This window comes from Podarcis cretensis (assembly GCF_951804945.1).
Source record: "Podarcis cretensis genome assembly, chromosome: 9".
Taxonomy (NCBI): domain Eukaryota; kingdom Metazoa; phylum Chordata; class Lepidosauria; order Squamata; family Lacertidae; genus Podarcis; species Podarcis cretensis.
Window position 1 is genome coordinate 11,482,027 of NC_137178.1, and position 16,907 is coordinate 11,498,933.

Below are 16,907 nucleotides of genomic sequence, written 5' to 3' on the forward strand. Positions count from 1 at the left end.
TGATTCACACACAAGTCAAGCATAAAATACACAATATTTTATGGATGGAGGGGTGGAAAACCTGTGAGCCTTCTTCAGATGTTACTGGACTCCAAATCTCATTAGCCCCAGCAAGCAATGCTAATTGGGATTATACTCCGCTGCAATCTACACGTCATTCTTCCACCTGTCACAAGTTTGCTAAGCTTTCCCCATCCACTCCATGACGGACACACATTTTGGGAACAGTTCCCATCTTCTTTCTTTCCATTCCTCACACTGAATAGAAGAGCTACTGTATAGATTAATCGATATCTGCATGTAACCTGTTGCAGTTTTATACAGTATATATACAATTTTCCTAAAGAGAAGTTAAAAAAAAAAAAAAAGCACGTAGGAAAAATCTTATGTGAAGTTGCCCCATTTGGGCATGATTATTCTGAGAAATTTCAGCTGGCCGTTCCTCTAGTGCATGGGCAACAGCCATATCCTGCCTGCCCCTTCATTTCAAAGGTTATTGACACTGTGGAATGGTACCACCAAAGCAGCCCACTTTTCAACTCGCCTTGCAACATGAAGCGGAAAAAACCCTTTATCTTTGCATCAGAAAAGAGACACAAGTGCTTAACTCTTCTGTCCTGGATCGTCAGATACAGAACTACAAGTCTCAGGGAAAGCTGTTTTGGGACTACAACTCCCATCATCCCTGCTAACAGGACCAGTGGTCAGGGATGATGGGAACTGTAGTCCTGAAATAGCTGGAGGGCCAAGTTTGGCCACCACTGGGTTAGACCAAGACAATGGTGGTTGGAGGAGCCTTCAATTACTCTGCTGTCATGATCAGATCAGTAGCTAGTTAGGTTTGCACCAGATGCTGCTCTTGATGCTTTAGTGAGGTGGCAGTGTCAGCTATTTAAATGGTTTGCACACAAATACTTCTGGATCTATTTGGTTTCCTGGTACCTGAGGGATGGTCCTGCTGAGGCCCTGCTCTCCCTTTGGAATTACATAACCTATTTCCATATAGAATCAGAATTGTAGTGTTTGACTAGACCTTGAGGGTCATCTAGTCCAATCCCTGAAATGCAGGAATCCCTCCCCCAGCCGTCCCTGAGCGGGCACAAACCACCAACCTTCTGGTTAGGAGGCAGACATTGTTTTAATAACTTAAAGACTTTAAAAAAGAACGCTTTTAAGGCTGTCCTTGAATTATTTTTTTGTTGGCGGAATTGGTTCATAGCTGTTGTGTGTTTACGCTTGTCCAAGATGTGTGTGACCATGCATGAGTGCATGGCTGCAACCCGGAAGTGGCTGGAAAAGGGGCATAATGGACTTATGAGCGCTCTGCCAATGCGCACGTGAGTCAGGAACGTAACCCAGCACAAAACATTGCCTGTCTTGTGCTCTTTTAAAGCTAACTTTTGAAAGCCACTTTACAAAGACCTTGTCATTAAAAGGTGGAATATAGATAAATAAAGCAAAAAAATGATTATGAAACTACTGGATCCTAAGCCAGCTTTGGTGAGGGACACAAAATAGACCCCTGTGCTGTGCCAACCTAGAGTTGGCACAATGAAATGGGTAGAAATTTTACTCCCTTTTCCCCTGGTTGGCAGAAGACAGCAGGGCAGTGATTATGATAGAGAATCCACCATCCCACCCCCGGCTACAATGGCTAGTCCATGTTAAAACATTAGTCAAACGTATGAACAACATGCCAGGTTAACACAATGTGATTTTATGCCAGCCATATGGCTACATATACTGTGGTGGACACTGCAATTCCCCCTTCCCACACATGCAATCCTTTGATGCAGGTTCCCTTGTATGTTTTCTACAAAATGTGCCTTGAACCATTTACAGCAAGTATTATAAATAACACAAAAATAATCCTTGGGAAAGCACATGACTCTGTAGAGAATTTGGTCTGGGTTACATGCTATTTTCCAGTAAATAAGGGCTAGAAACTACTGTAGACATTAATGATTATTGTGCGCAAGCCCCTTAACCACCAGACCTGACTCAATACCAACAAAATAAACCTTAAGCTGGTGCAGCTGAAAAGTTGGAATATGGGCACAATTAAGAATGTTGTTTCTGTCATCTAATCTGGAGCACCTAGTTTAATTTATGGGCTCTAACTGTTCATTTTAAAAAGCTTTGACCTGAAGATCTGTCCAGTCCCTTTTAGAATATCTATTTTTTTTAAAAAAAATAAATTGCCTTGTGGTTTACTGAAAGCAACTTTCATTCTATCGCATTCTGTGAAGTTACACATTGGCTGTTCTTTTAACATGTTAAGCCAAAGTTGCACATCTGGCCCTATCCCCAATATCCCCCCCCCCAGCCTCCCTAAGACCCCACTGATTCTGGTGGCAGCAAAAATAAAATTAAAGAGTAGATGCGACACTGGAGCAGACATTTAAGCTTCTCCCAGCACCTGAACAGAGATGCAAATCAACCCTTTCCCAATGATCCAATTGATCATTTGATAAGCTGGGAGGGGGTTATAGCTCCTCCACCACCTCAACTAATCTGCATGGATCAGCCAAGGGGTATGGGTGTGTGTCTGCATGTACCTTGTGAGGTGGCCATACCCAGCACCGGCACCCACAAAGGCTTGGCCAAGGGTAAATATGACCCTTACTACAAAAAGTTTAGTTGTTTTTATTATAAAAAATACCAAGGTTATGTTTCTGAGAGTTCTTCTAACACAAGTAAAAAAGCCAGCATACCACAAATAAATAGAAACTTCAGTACAGGGCTCAAGTTTGCTAGTAATTGCTCTCTTCCTTCACACACACCCCCCCGCCTGCAGTCAGCACAACTATTAACATAAATCTTGCAAATAAGTTATTAACCCGGTGCGTCTCACGTGCTATGAAAGTTATGTGTAAAGAAAGAAAGAAAAAAAGAGCAATTCACAAAATTTCCCTGAATGATCACCTGGAGGCAATTTTCACTCAAAGACAAACTTTGAAAATGGCTATATACTTGCCCAAAGGAGAACCACAATCAATACTGGAATATATTTAGCAACTCTTGATATACTGTTTTCCTCAAATAGACTCAAGCTGGCAGAGTACAGGGGTGCGCTTAATACTTGGGGAAAATAACCTGTGATATCAGAGCCTTAATTGGCACAGCTTGTCTATTTAAAACGTGTGCTAGCCAAACCCTGAGGCAAGGATAAGGTGTATCAGCTGAGATCTGGTCCCGGGTCTTACCAGCACTCCATTCTACCACTTAATTTTTTAGTCTTAATTTACCCTTAAAAGGGGCAAATTTGTTACGTTTCCACAACAAAAGGATGCAAAAGAAGTCTCACACAAAGTGGAACATTCTACTGGGTGGGGAATGCCTCTTGCGCCGATTATTGAATCTCCAGAATTAGCCACATTTTGCATTTACAAATAGACCAAACAACAAGAAAAGTAAAATCCCAGCGTTCCAAAAAAAAAAAAAAAAAAGACAAAAGGAGGAGGAGGAGGAGGAGGAGGAGGAGGAGGAGGAGGACAAGAACTTGTCAAGTCACATTTCCAATAGTGGGAACTGATAATTCTGTATCTCCATCATCATCTAAAGCAGGGGTGGCTAACTTTTTTGTCCAGAGGGCCACTTTTGCCCGTGGCTAAATCTCTCGGAACTGCATGCCAGCAGTGGGTACAGCTAAAAACTGTTGTGGGCATCTCACACTGCATGTGTGGACACACGCAGGCATACAGCCTCCTACTGAATGGTTAATCTGATGATTGGGGAGGGGGGCAATATGAGGCTACTGGGCTCTGCCCACTCCAGCACTGTGTCATTTTAAGTAGGTAGAATCTTGGAGTGGTGGTAGGGGGAAGAGAAAATATTACTTAGCAGGCCAACTCAGACCCCTGAACTGAGGGTTAGCTGCAACAACTTCAAATAAAAGAATTACCAATAATGCTTTACCATAATTTGCCTATTCTTGATAACAACATTAACCAGGCATCAATTAATCAAACATGCAGAGTCCTGTATTGTAGCCATTTAGATGTATCCCGAGTCTTTTGGCTGGAGGGAGGAGGAAGGGGGACAAAGAGACACTCAACCATGCATTTTTCTCTGGGAACACCAACTTTTCCCCGAGGTCATCCCTATTTCTAGGCTCTGAAAGGGCTGTCAGGGGTTGGTTTATCAAACTGAAATTCAGAGGCCTCCAAATCTATTTGGAATGACTGCAAACCCACTATTAGTTGAGGTCTGATCAAGAGCTGTAAGGAAAGAGGTCACATAGATGGCAACCAGCTGGTCTATAAATCAAGACCTTAGTCAACAACAGGTTGCATCACCTGATGTCTTCAGTTTCAAAGACACAAATACTTCTGTAAATTCAATTCCAGGACACATAGTTGTGCAACATTGAGATACAAACAAGCTGCACACTTCAATTGTAGCAAAGATTGTGAAAATGCAGCTTGGACAACCATTTTAATATGTTATGAAATTAGACCTTCAAATATATCTACCATTTTTGTTTTAATAAAACATGTGCAGGGTTACAACCCCTCACATTAAATTGCCAAACAATTTGCTTGTTTATCAGATCCCTTTATTTTACAGCTTCAATTTACAGTTCTATTTTCTCATCTAACTTAAAAGCAAATGTGAGACACTGAATCCACACAGCTGAAGAGACTGAGCAGCTCTTCCATTTGTTTTTTGTTTACTCAGATTTCTATAGAATGAAGGCAGCCTTGAAACCCAAGTACTTGCTCCAAGAAATAAAGCCTTGTATATGCAAGCAAGTCTTCATTCACTAATTTGCTCTAGTGAAAGTCTGCAAAGCAAGAGGGTTGGCTTCCCTTTTTAAAATAAAACTATGTATAGGCAGAGAAACAAGCTAAACTTTATTCAACTGTAAAGCAGTTGCGAAGGCACTTGAGGCAGTATCATCATGTGATAGAAATTCTCACACAAGTGTGTAATAATTCATACCACACAGTCATAAATCCACTAGAGAACTTGGATCAGATCCAGCAAGCCTGCCTATTAACAGGTTTTAACTTGCTTTACAAGCTATTTACATGGAACTGCTGTCTCTATCTACAAGCTGCTGAACATCTAAGCTACATCTAAGCTAAGCACTGCACATGTATACAAGTGAAACTTGAAAAATTAGAATATCGTGGAAAAGTTCATTTATTTCAGTAATTCAACTTAAAAGGTGAAACTAATATATGAGATAGACTCATGACATGCAAAGCGAGATACGTCAAGCCTTTATTTGTTATAATTGTGATGATTATGGCATACAGCTGATGAAAACCCCAAATTAACAATCTCGGAAAATTGGAATATTAAATGAAATCAGCAAAACAAGGATTGCAAATAGAGCAATATTGGACCTCTGAGAAGTAGAAGCATGCATATGTACTCAGTACTTGGTTTGGGGCCCTTTTGCATCAATTACTGCCTCAGTGCGGCGTAGCATGGATGCTATCAGCCTGTGGCAACTGCTGAGGTGTTATGGAAGACCAGGATGCTTCAACAGCAGCCTTCAGCTCTTCTGCATTGCTCGGTCTCACGTCTCTCATCTTTCTCTTGGCAGTGCCCCATAGATTCTCTATGGGGTTCAGGTCAGGCGAGTTTGCTGGCCAATCAAGCACAGTAATCCCATGGGCATTGAACCAGGTTTTGGTACTTTTGGCAGTGTGGGCAGGTGCCAAGTCCTGCTGGAAAATGAAGTCAGCATTCCCATAAAGCTCATTTGCGGAAGGAAGCATGAAGTGCTCCAAAATCTCCTGGTAGACAGCTGCGTTGACCCTGGACTTAATGAAGCACAGTGGACCAACACCAGCTGATGACATGGCTCCCCAAATCAACACAGACTGTGGAAACTTCACACTGGACTTCAAGCACCTGGCATTGTGTGCCTCCCCATTTTTCCTTCAGACTCTGGGTCCTTGGTTTCCAAATGAGATGCAAAAGTTGCTCTCATCAGAAAAGAGGACTTGGGACCACTGAGCAACAGACCATTTCTTTTTTTCTTTAGCCCAGGTAAGATGCTTCTGACATTGTTTCTTGTTCAGGAGCGGCTTGACAAGAGGAATACGACATTTGAAGCCCATCTCCAGGATCCGTCTGTGTGTGGTGGCTCTTGATGCACTAACTCCAGCCTCAGTCCACTCCTTGTGAAAGTCCCCAACATGTTTGAATGGTCTTTTCCTGACAATCCTCTCCAGGCTGTGGTCATCCCTGCTGCTTGTGCACCTTTTTCTTCCACACTTTTCCCTTCTGCATAACTTTCCATTAATGTGCTTCAATACAGCATTTTGGAAACATCCAACTTCTTCTGCAATTACCGTTTGAGGCTTTCCCTCCTTATGGAGGGTCTCAATGACAGCTTTCTGCACAACTGTCAGGTCAGCAGCCTTCCCCATGATTGTGCTTCTTACTGAACCAGACTGAGAGACCATTTAAAGGCTCAGGAATCCATTGCAGGTGTTATGGATTGAATAGCTACTGCACCTTTTCACAATATTCTAATTTTCTGAGATTGTTAATTTGGGGTTTTCATCAGCTGTACGCCATAATATAACAATTATAACAAAGAAAGGCTTGACATATCTCGCTTTGCATGTCATGAGTCTATCTCATATATTAGTTTCACCTTTTAAGTTGAATTACTGAAACAAATGAACTTTTCCAAGATATTCTAATTTTTCAAGTTTCACCTGTATTGGGAGGCCCCCTACTAAAAAAACTTAACAACTTTGGGGAGCTCCCCTAAAAAAACCCCCTAAATTTGGGGGTATTGGGCGGATCTTTGCACCATGGCGCCACATATGCTAAAGACGGCCCTGAGAATGGTCATACAAGAATGGGCCTTTTCTGCAATGGCTCCCTGCTTGTGGAATGTTCTCCCCCCAGGGAAGCTCACCTGACACCTTCACCTTTAGGCACCAGGCAAAAATATTCTTCTTCAACCAGGCTGATTAATATTCTATGTTCTTTTAAGTGTGTTGTGTGTTTTTTGGCGGGAGAATTATAGGTTTGCTTTGTTTTTATCATGTATTTAGTGTTTTTATTTTACATTTTTATGCTGTGAACCGCCCTGAGATTTCTCAATGAAGGGTAGCATACAAATTTAACAAACAAACAAACAAACAAACAAACAAAGAAACACAGTGGTTCTAGTCTAAGGGATTAATAACTTCATTAGCTATCTTACATTACAGCAATTATCTATAAATGCTGAGAAATATTTATAGTGGTAAACAAAGAAAACTAACACTAATAAATTGCTATGCTGATTAATACATAATAATATCTGTTTGACTTTATCTTAACAGAAAATGATTTCTTAGCCAAAAGGCTGAGAATATATTTTATATGCTTACACACTTTTTAAAAAAGTTCATCAGATCATTCCAAGTTTTATTAAAAACACTGAACTTAGTTCAACCAACTACCAAGTCCTAGCTTTGAAGCATTAAGCATGAAGAGACACGGACTACCTGTCCAAAGTGTCAGCGGTCAAAAACCAGTCTAACAGAAATCCCATTTGAATGTACTATTTCTTACTCCTCAGTAGTACACTGCAATGACCCACTAACTCTATGGAGGGTGTTTCTAGTTTTGACATTTTTTATTCAATTGTTCTCACTTTCTTTACCAAAAACTTGGTACTTACAAATGGCCTGACACGGAATAGTTTTGCCTGGTAGATTACAAAACCTAAAAAATGCAACAACTACTTTCCCCAGAAGTATTAATTCTAAACAGCACAGATGTTACGTTTTCTACAAAGCAAACCCTCTGTTCAGTTCTTTTTGGGAAGCATTTGCAAACTGGTGGTTAGAATAAAGAGCTGGAAACCTGGTGTATTCTATTATGGATAGATACACAACACGGCTTATGAGCTCCCAATCCCTAAGAAAATCGACTAATACATTTACACTGGAAGAAGTTAACAAAATGTAACACCCATGACAGCCTTCAAAGCTCTCTCACATCTTATAAGCATCATTTCTAATTAGCCCTCAAACGTATGCCTCTACTAAAGTGCCAAAAGCATATGTTTTCCTTTTCAGTAGCTTAATATTGCTGCATAATTATGCTATGTTAAATGGGCAGTGATGAGATTTCCACTTTTATAGTAAGACTGTGCCATTAAATACACTTTTGCATGAGTATCAATTGGGGCACGCACATGTTATTCCACTAGTAAAGCATAGCTCATACCATTTGTTGGACTGGTGAACGTTTGGCCTTCTTATTTTGCATTACATTATTTGTCAAGGAAGGACACTAACTGCCAAATCTTATTCACAACCAGGCTTAGCTTGTGGGGCTTTATGTTTATCTGAATTACACCCGATCAATCACGTCCTCTGGTGAAGTACTTTGCATGCCACTGAACTTGATCAGACTTAAGAAGGAACTGAAGCTTTGCTTCCAAATGAGGTTACTATTAAACGTGCACTAGCTTTGCTTAAAGGTCTTAACCTTGTACAACACAGAAAAGGCAAACAAAACAATTCTTGGAATATAGCTCTCTCGGGGAAAGACGCTGAGGAAAGGGTGTATTGGGAAATCAAGCCATGCAGTGAGAGATTAAAAATTCAAGCCATTGCAGTATATTAAATGCAACCATTATAAACCTTGCCTTGGCTTAATTTTATCTGTGGACCATACCCACAATTATCACTGCATAACCAGCTGCAGGTAAATAAAATCCAGCATAGTACTTCCAATACTGTATCCTGTTCTCCCATTTTGTTTCAATATCCAACGAGTATGTCACTAAAAGATGTCATTTGTTTAGTCACCATGAAATAATAGTGAAGCCACAGGATTGTGACTATCCTGGTAAGTGTAACCTAAAAGTTTGTACCAAGTTTATGAATTCAGACACTCAGGGATCCATAAAAGCCATAAGAATACAAGGCGGTTAACACGACATCTAAGAAAGTTTCTGTGCCAATATGCTATTTGCTAGGAAGATTATATTATTTTTTCCCCATTGTGGCAACAGTGAAGGGAAAATCTATACATCAGTCTATATGTAAGGTACAGAAGTTTCTGTCTCTGGCCTATGAGTAAGATGTGGATGAATTAATCCAGACAGCTTTGTCACTTATCAGAAAAATACTGTGAACCCTTATTTTTCCTGATGCTGTGACGTCTACATAATACATTCAAACTCTATTTTCTTCCTTAAGAGAAGCAAAAATCTTATACAAAACTAGACTAAGAAGGTGCAACCGCTGAACACCCTGTTCATACATCCTTGCCTAGCTAGAGCAAGGGTAGCCAATGTAGAACCCTCTAAATACTGTTGGACTACAATTCCCATAATCCCTGACCTTTGGCTATACCAGCTGAGGCTGATGGCAGTTGGGAGTTCAGCAACATCTGGATGTCAGAGTGTTGGCCATCCCAGAGCTAGGACAAGCTAATATCGATGAACAAAAGATGATAGTGAAATTGCTTGAAAATAGGAGTTGGAAGGTCGAGCACCAGAGGTTTTTCAAGAAATCCAGCATGTTCAAATAAGGAGCTATTTTGTGTGTTTTTATATATCCATAGTGCATTTCAAACAAAGCTGAATATGCTGGATGCCAGTCTGCAGCTGGTGTACAGCCTGAATGTGAGTAATGCCTGTTCTGTGAAAAGGGATAGGTTCCTCAGAAGCACCTGTTGCATATGAATATGCTCACTATGCCGGAGACCCACTCACTTGAGATCAGCAAACACTGAATACACAAAGGACACCATTATCATTGTCAGAGTTGATTTTAGCTTGCCTGAAGTTAATGTGCCTAATCAATGTAGAGGATTGCCAAAAGTTTAAATGCTAACACAGGAATTTTAGGCCAAGCTGCCTGCATTATTATTATTATTATTTTTAAAATAGTTCCACGTGTCAAGTCTTATTACAGTAAAAAGGTTGACATGCTGTAACTTATTTACATCTGGTGGGCAAGGTAGAAGTGGAGCAAATGGTGAAATCAGATCAAGCAGTATACATTCTTTAATCAGCTTCACTTCCTATTAGTAACTAGGCACAATGCTGAGTGAAGTGACTAGGCTTGGTAATACAGTGGTGCCTCACAAGACGAAATTAATTTGTTCTGCGAGTTTTTTCGTCTTGTGAATTTTTCATCTTGCGAAGCACAGATTTTGGAAAAGCTTCAAAAATCACCAAAGTCTTCAAAAACCTCAAAAGAGGCTACCACACCGCGTGCTATGAGTTGCTCCTCGAAGTCAAGTCGCAACTGCACCCCCTGAATGCACCCTGGGTATTAACGGTTTTAAGAAAAAGGAAACAAACTTGCAAGACGTTTTCGTCTTGCGAAGCAAGCCCATAGGGAAATTCGTCTTGCGAAGCAACTCAAAAAACGAAAAACTCTTTTGTCTTGCGAGTTTTTCGTCTTACGAGGCATTCGTCTTGCGAGGTACCACTGTATGTTTAAATAGGATACAGATTCTTCAGTTAAAGTTATTTTTCCAGGTCATTCTGTACATTTAGCAGTGTCTGTTGCATTAATTCTTGTTTGCACAGATTATTTCACCATGGTTATGGAAAACAAACCCACCAAGTTTGTAGTGGAACAAGAGTCAGAGCAACAACATTAAATTCTAAGCTCACGGCTAGTTTTGAGTGTTTTTCTGTTGGTGTTTTTCCTCACTTTAAAGACAAGGTCAATCCAATGCTTCTTCCAATAATTAGCTCTAGAGAAAATCAGATAAACAAAGGGAATTCAGTCCACTTACATGAAAGTTTGTCTACCACACACTAAACCTGATCCCATTCTGACAAACCTTTTACAAAGTATGTTTAGCAACCATACTATTTACTGAAATCCAAGGGTCTATTCAGAAGCATAAAGATAGCTATGTAATTAATGGAAGGCAGTCAAACTCACAATTTTGTCATGCTGAAACAAATCTTTCCACTCAACATTGGAAACTTATTAACTTTCACAATTCTGTGTTCATTACACCTTGCAGAACACCATAAACAAAAGACAGATCTCTTCCCATTGCAGCTTCATTCTAAATTTCATTTCCAACTTCTTCTGAAATCACTGTGTGCCTTAAAGCTGTTTCCAGTATTTTATGGACAGTCAGAATACACTAGTGAACACTTAAAATGCATATATTGGTTTTGTCATGCTTTTCGCATGCTACGTATTTGTCTGTACCTGTCAAATATGCTAGGTAATTTTACATAATAAGCTATCAGTACAAAACTGTGCATGACAATAAGTAAGTGTGCAAATACAACAGGTATGTGTGCGAACACACATATCATACAGAGGCAATAACTCTCTGTTGATTTTGTAATATGCTTTTTTTGTAATTTTTGTAATAAGGCTTCTATCTGAAGCATATGAGGTATTGTTTTTGTTTGTTATTATGCTAGGTATTTTTGTATTTTTAGATTGTGAACTGTCTTGTGATCTTTGGATGAAGGATGGTATAGAAATTTAATGAATTATTATAATAATAGTCTAACAGGACATAAATTACGGTAGTAAAATGTGAAAATAAACCTGTCTTAAAGTACAGATACTAAAATCAAAACTCCTGAGACTACAGAGATCCGTTTATAAAAACTGAAGGATTAATCTAGAATTAAAACACAACTACTGTACATTGCCAAATATGCTAGATAAGGCCTATCAGTGGTGGCTTTCTCATGTGTCACATACCCAGATTCAGCATGCCTGAAAGCACTACTCCACATGGGGACTGCAACTTCAGATCCTTTGCCTGAGTCCTACTAGTCCAAATAGTATATTGGGGAAGAGGGGGTTAGTGCAGTTTTCCACCTCACTCTGATCTTGAAAATATCGTGAAACATTTTCTCCTTGCTCTAATACAACATGTGAAATACGACACCTTGACTGGACAGCATTGCTGCTTGCACATGATCCAAAGAAAGGTGGAAGAGAGCAACAGCTCTGAAGCAGTAAGGAAGTTGCAAATCAAATATTAACATTTAGAGTGACTATTACATTTTGAAAGTTCTCACATTAAGAGTGCATGCAGACTGAAAAGGAGAAGCCATGGTTTTCTCTCCTGTAGAATGAGCCTGGCTTCCCCTCTCCTTTGGAGTGCTTTAGACAGACATATGCATCAGCAAACCAAATGTTCATTCAGGGGCCATGCCTTCTACATGTCTACATTTTTTAAGCTCTGTGTCTATGCTTATTCAATTTAATTAATGTGGGGAATTTTTAAAACATTCTTTTCAAGACAGCAGAAACACTAACCTTTCAAAGCCGGGGAACAAAACACAGAAGTTTCAACACACCAAGTACATACATCAGGACGTGCCCCAAGATATATCTGTGTGCATACAGCCCCTCCTTACTCACACCATTTTACAGTGCAATCCTATCCAAGTCTAATCAGAAGTAAGTCCCACTGGGGTTCAGTGGGATTACACCAGGTAAATGGATGTAGGATTGAGCCCAGACTTGATGCGTAAATTCACAGTGTTCTTGATGTTAGGGAACAGTCTATATAAACTGCCCAGATTTCCTCTGAACACATGCACTTCTTAAAGAGCACAGTTGTCAAATCCCCCTGATTTCCTTATTCCAGAGCATCTCACAACACAATATTACATGCTAATAGAAAACATAATGGACACCAGCTATCTATAGCTCACATTTCCACCATTCCTCCAAGGATCTCAGGTTGGTATGCAGGTGGAGGGAGATGTTATGATCCCATTTTACAACAACACTAAGTGAAGTGCAACTGGCAGGAAGCTTTATGGTTATGAAGTGAGTCAAACCCAGCTCTCCTTGGTCCAGTTCCAACACCCTAACAATTAACCCTACACTGGATCAGGTTGTGTTTCAATCTAGAACACATACAACATATTTATTTGGGCCCCTTCACATATTAAGGGTTTTTTAAGTGGTCACCCAAAGATGAAAATTATGTGACAGACAAGAATTGAAAATACACATGTCAGAAAGCTGCATTCAGCCTATAATTCTGATAAGCATAATTTATGGCCATGTTACATGGAAAACTGTCCTAGCAGGCCCACTCCAATATAAAATCACATCGCAATCCCTACTCACAATCTAATAGTTATCCTCAGAGTATCACCAACATATTTAGAACTGAAGAGCTGGAAGGGACCAAGAGAGTCATTTAGTCCAGCCCCCTGCAATGCAGGAATATTTTGCCCGACGTGGGGCAAGAACCCACAACCCTGAGATTAAGAGTCTCATGCTCTACCGACTGAGCCACATATTTATTTCTAAGCGTTTCTATCCCTCCTCTCCAGCCAGAGAAGGCTTACAACAGTGAAGTCACTCAAGGACAAACATGAGCTAAACCCTTACATTCATAAGTTTATAGTATTGGAAGCAGGCAGCTTCCAAGTCGGGGTTTGGTTTGTGTGTGTGTGTGTGCTCAGTGCCCTGCAATTTCAGGCGCAGTTAATCGTTTCAGGAGTGCCTGTGAGCGAGAAGAGATTAGGAACCAAAACTGCCACGTTAAAATGCAGCAAGCGGTTACAACACATGGAATCGTAGGAGTTGTGGAAGGGACCCTGAGGATCATCTAGTCCAACCCCCTGCAATGCAGAAATATATTGTTTTAACACTCCATTGGGAGCTAGCTGCCAGAGTGGCTGGGGAAACTCAGCCAGATGGGCTGGGTATAAATTATTATTATTATTATTATTATTATTATTATTATTGCTGCAGCAGCCCTCTAGTAGGAACCTGAGACCTTGGTGTTCACAACACCGCTTTCTAACCAAACTGAGCCATCCAGGGAAGCATATGTGTACACACACACCTCTAAACACGCACTTAGAAGCACAACTGCCTGGGTCGGCCACGCTGGCCACCCCTCCTCCTCGAAGCACGACGCTCCCGTCACTTTCCGTGCAACCGCCACGGACACAACCCGGCAGCCTTTCGCCACCATGCCGTGACCACAACCCACTTGGGAGCTAAGTCCCGTGGATTCCTGCGCCCCCGACTCCACCCGCCCGTTCACACGCTCCTCCGTCTCCCCGCTTCCACACGTACGCGCCCCGACCGTCTCCGCCACACGGCCAGACACAACAACTACCACCCCCCACCCCCCGCGTGTCGGGAAGGGCAGGCTCTCCGTCCCCGGGGGGTGGTCGCCTGAGGGGGCGCCGGGGTCTCTCGCGCGGCTCCTCACCTCCACCGGGCCGAGGCCGCGGGGAAGAAGCGGCCATTTCCACCACAGGCCGCCTCGGAAACAAACAAGGCCTCGCTCTCGGTCGCCGCCGCCGCCGCCTCAGTTCCCCCCACCCGTCAGCCCCGCGAGCCGGGCGGTGGGTCTGCCTGTGGGCGGGACGCGCGCGGCCTTGTCTCACCTGCATCCAGCAGCCTGGGCGTCTGTCGAGGGGGCTGAGGCGGCTGCTCAGGCGGCGGGGCTGAGGGCAGCAAAGACATGCAGGAGGCGGCGGCCGGGCCGGGCCGGGCCGGGCCGAGCGCGGAGGAGTCGCGGGCCTGGCGCTGAGGCGGACGAGGAGGGGGAAAGAGAGAGGCGCGCCCGGGTGTCTCTCCTAGAGGAATACAGACGTGCGCGCGTGTCTGTGGCGGGGGAAGCGGGAAAGCGCGGGCAGGCGGCGCCGCCGCCGCTGACAGGACGGTACGGACTGCGTGTGGGGAAGCGGGCAGTCCCGGGCCGCCTCTTCTTTCCCCCCTCCCCCCTTCAATAAGAGGGATTAATAACGGAGGAGGGGCCTGGATGACACGGCGAGGAGGGACGGACCCAGCCGCCGCCGCCGCTGCTTCTTCTTCCCGCCTCTTTCTTCTTCGGCTAAGGCGTCCCGACGAGCCCTCTTCTCTCTCTCGCGCGCGCGCGCACGCGACCCAGATTCGAGGCTTTTCGCCCGCGACACGCGCGTTGCCCTCGCGCAAGGGCGCTTCCACACGCGCGGGGTTTGCTTGCGTGTGGCTGCCCAGTGCGGAAGACGAGGCCAGAACGCAGCTCTGTATTTCCCTCCCCGCCTTTTCCAGGAGTTTCATTTGTTTTCACTTGTGGGATTTCTATACAGTACAGTTCTATATACAGTACTGCCCTCCCTCCAAGGAGCACAAGGTGGTTTACAATATAAGAACACAAAAATATTGTTATGAGAGTTCCTTTGGTGAATGCCTTGGCCCCCTTCTAATTCAATTCGGATTTATCCTTCCCAGAAGTTCCATTTACTGTATTTCATTTGTTGGATTTCTAAACTGCCCTCTCTGAGGAGCACAGGCTGGTTTACGATACAAGAACACAAAAATACTGCTATGTGGGGTTGTTTGGGGGGTAGGGCAGGGTATTAGGCTGTATGCCTTGGCTTCTAATTTTTTGGAATAGCCAAGCTAGCTTCCTGCTGAGATGATGGGGCTGCTAAGGAATCAAAGGAAAGGGTTCTGAGTTTGGAGTGATGTGAGCCAGAAGCAAAGCAGCAAGATGGAAACGGAAAAAGTCAAGAGTGATGTTTGATTTCTGTTTGAATCCAAGGCTGCGACTATGGGGGAAGCAAGATTTCCCCCCAGTTGCACTCACACTGCACGAGTTTCTAATCCGCACAATTACTAGGAACAGTTGTTGCCACCCCATTCAATCTGCCGCCCTGAGCATCTGCTCCTTTAGCTCATAAAAATATCTCTGCCGCACATATAGTTTTTCCAATGGAGGCAGCTCACACATTTAGCTGCAGGTCAGCAAGCGAGGTAAGCAATGTGTATGTTATGTGATCTGGCCTTAAGGCATAAGTATCGGGCTTCCTTAAAGGTATTGCCTTTGTGAACTGGAAGCCCAAATTATGTTCAGAGACTGGTTGTGAACAATTCAGTCAAAGGTAATATATCTTCTTTAAAACAAGCCCCCCCCCCCAACAAATTCTCACGGCCTGGCAACCCTTAAATCACTGATTTGACTAATACCTATGGTATGTTATATTTTTGCATGCACATTCTATTGTTCACTATTTTGCAACAGAGGAAGAACTACAGTATTTTATTTTCTATACTTGCATTAGAAATGGATGTGTTCACAGCATAGTGGACCACACAAACACATTAGTGCTTTGGAAGGACCATTCTGACATTAGCATAATTCAGTGGTGTTAATCTGGAGATCCAATCAACTCTGGTCCAAATCTTGGCCGATGCACCAATGTTCACTGGCTTCCAGTCAAATTCACTTTTGCTTAGTAGCAACCCAGAGGAACAAGGAGCAAAGCTTACACTCACAAGTTTGCATATAACATACACACACCCTGGCTCCTGAATGTAACATAAATTCATTACTCCATTTATGGATATACAAAGCTTAATGGAAATGACATGAAATCCTTAGCGTAGGCAAAGCAAGGCAGGTAAGAGCAGGGAAGGAAATCACAGAATTGCAGAGTTGGAAGGAACCACGAAGGTCATGAAGTCAATGCAATGCAGGAATTTTTTTGCCCAAACCCTGAGATTGAGAGTCTTATATTCTACCAAAGGACATCTCCAAGCTCATCCCCACTTACCTTTTGGCCTGGTTTCCAGGTACAGGTCCACTCTAAAGCTGTGTGTCAGACAGCTCTCCCTTTCACTCTGGAGCCTTCCCCTCAATGCCTAGCACCTAAAAAAAAAAAAAAAAAAGGAGGCTGGACCTTTCTATCAAAACTTTCCGTCAATTTTACTGTTCATAAAACATGGACTGTGAATTATCACCGTCCATCTGGGAGGTGGGGAAATGAGCAACTGGGAACTCTGCTGTATCAAGGACCTTTAACGCATTTCCGGGGTTAGTTTACCAAAACATGTTAAGCTCTCTCCCTGTTGTTTAGGCGACAAGGCTCCTTTCCCGTCACTAATGAGAATGCCAAGGTCTCTGTAAGCCTTTATTGAAAGCAGTAGTTGTGATAATACAAACCTTTGAAACGCAGACCAGAAGGTTAT

The 16,907-nt window shown here is 42.6% G+C and overlaps 1 protein-coding gene across 2 annotated transcripts in view; it reads right to left on the reverse strand.

Moving 5' to 3' along the window:
• Positions 1-14,766, reverse strand: part of CNOT6L (CCR4-NOT transcription complex subunit 6 like) — a 39,721-nt gene extending 24,955 nt beyond the window's left edge. The window contains exon 1 of one of the 2 annotated variants that reach the window (XM_079990930.1): positions 14,339-14,766. The gene's annotated coding sequence lies outside the window, so the exon portion shown is untranslated. Of the gene's footprint in view, positions 1-14,160; positions 14,248-14,338 lie in introns of those variants that run through there. The other variant, XM_079990931.1, reaches the window with a different exon arrangement.
• Positions 14,767-16,907: the final 2,141 nt, after the last annotated feature.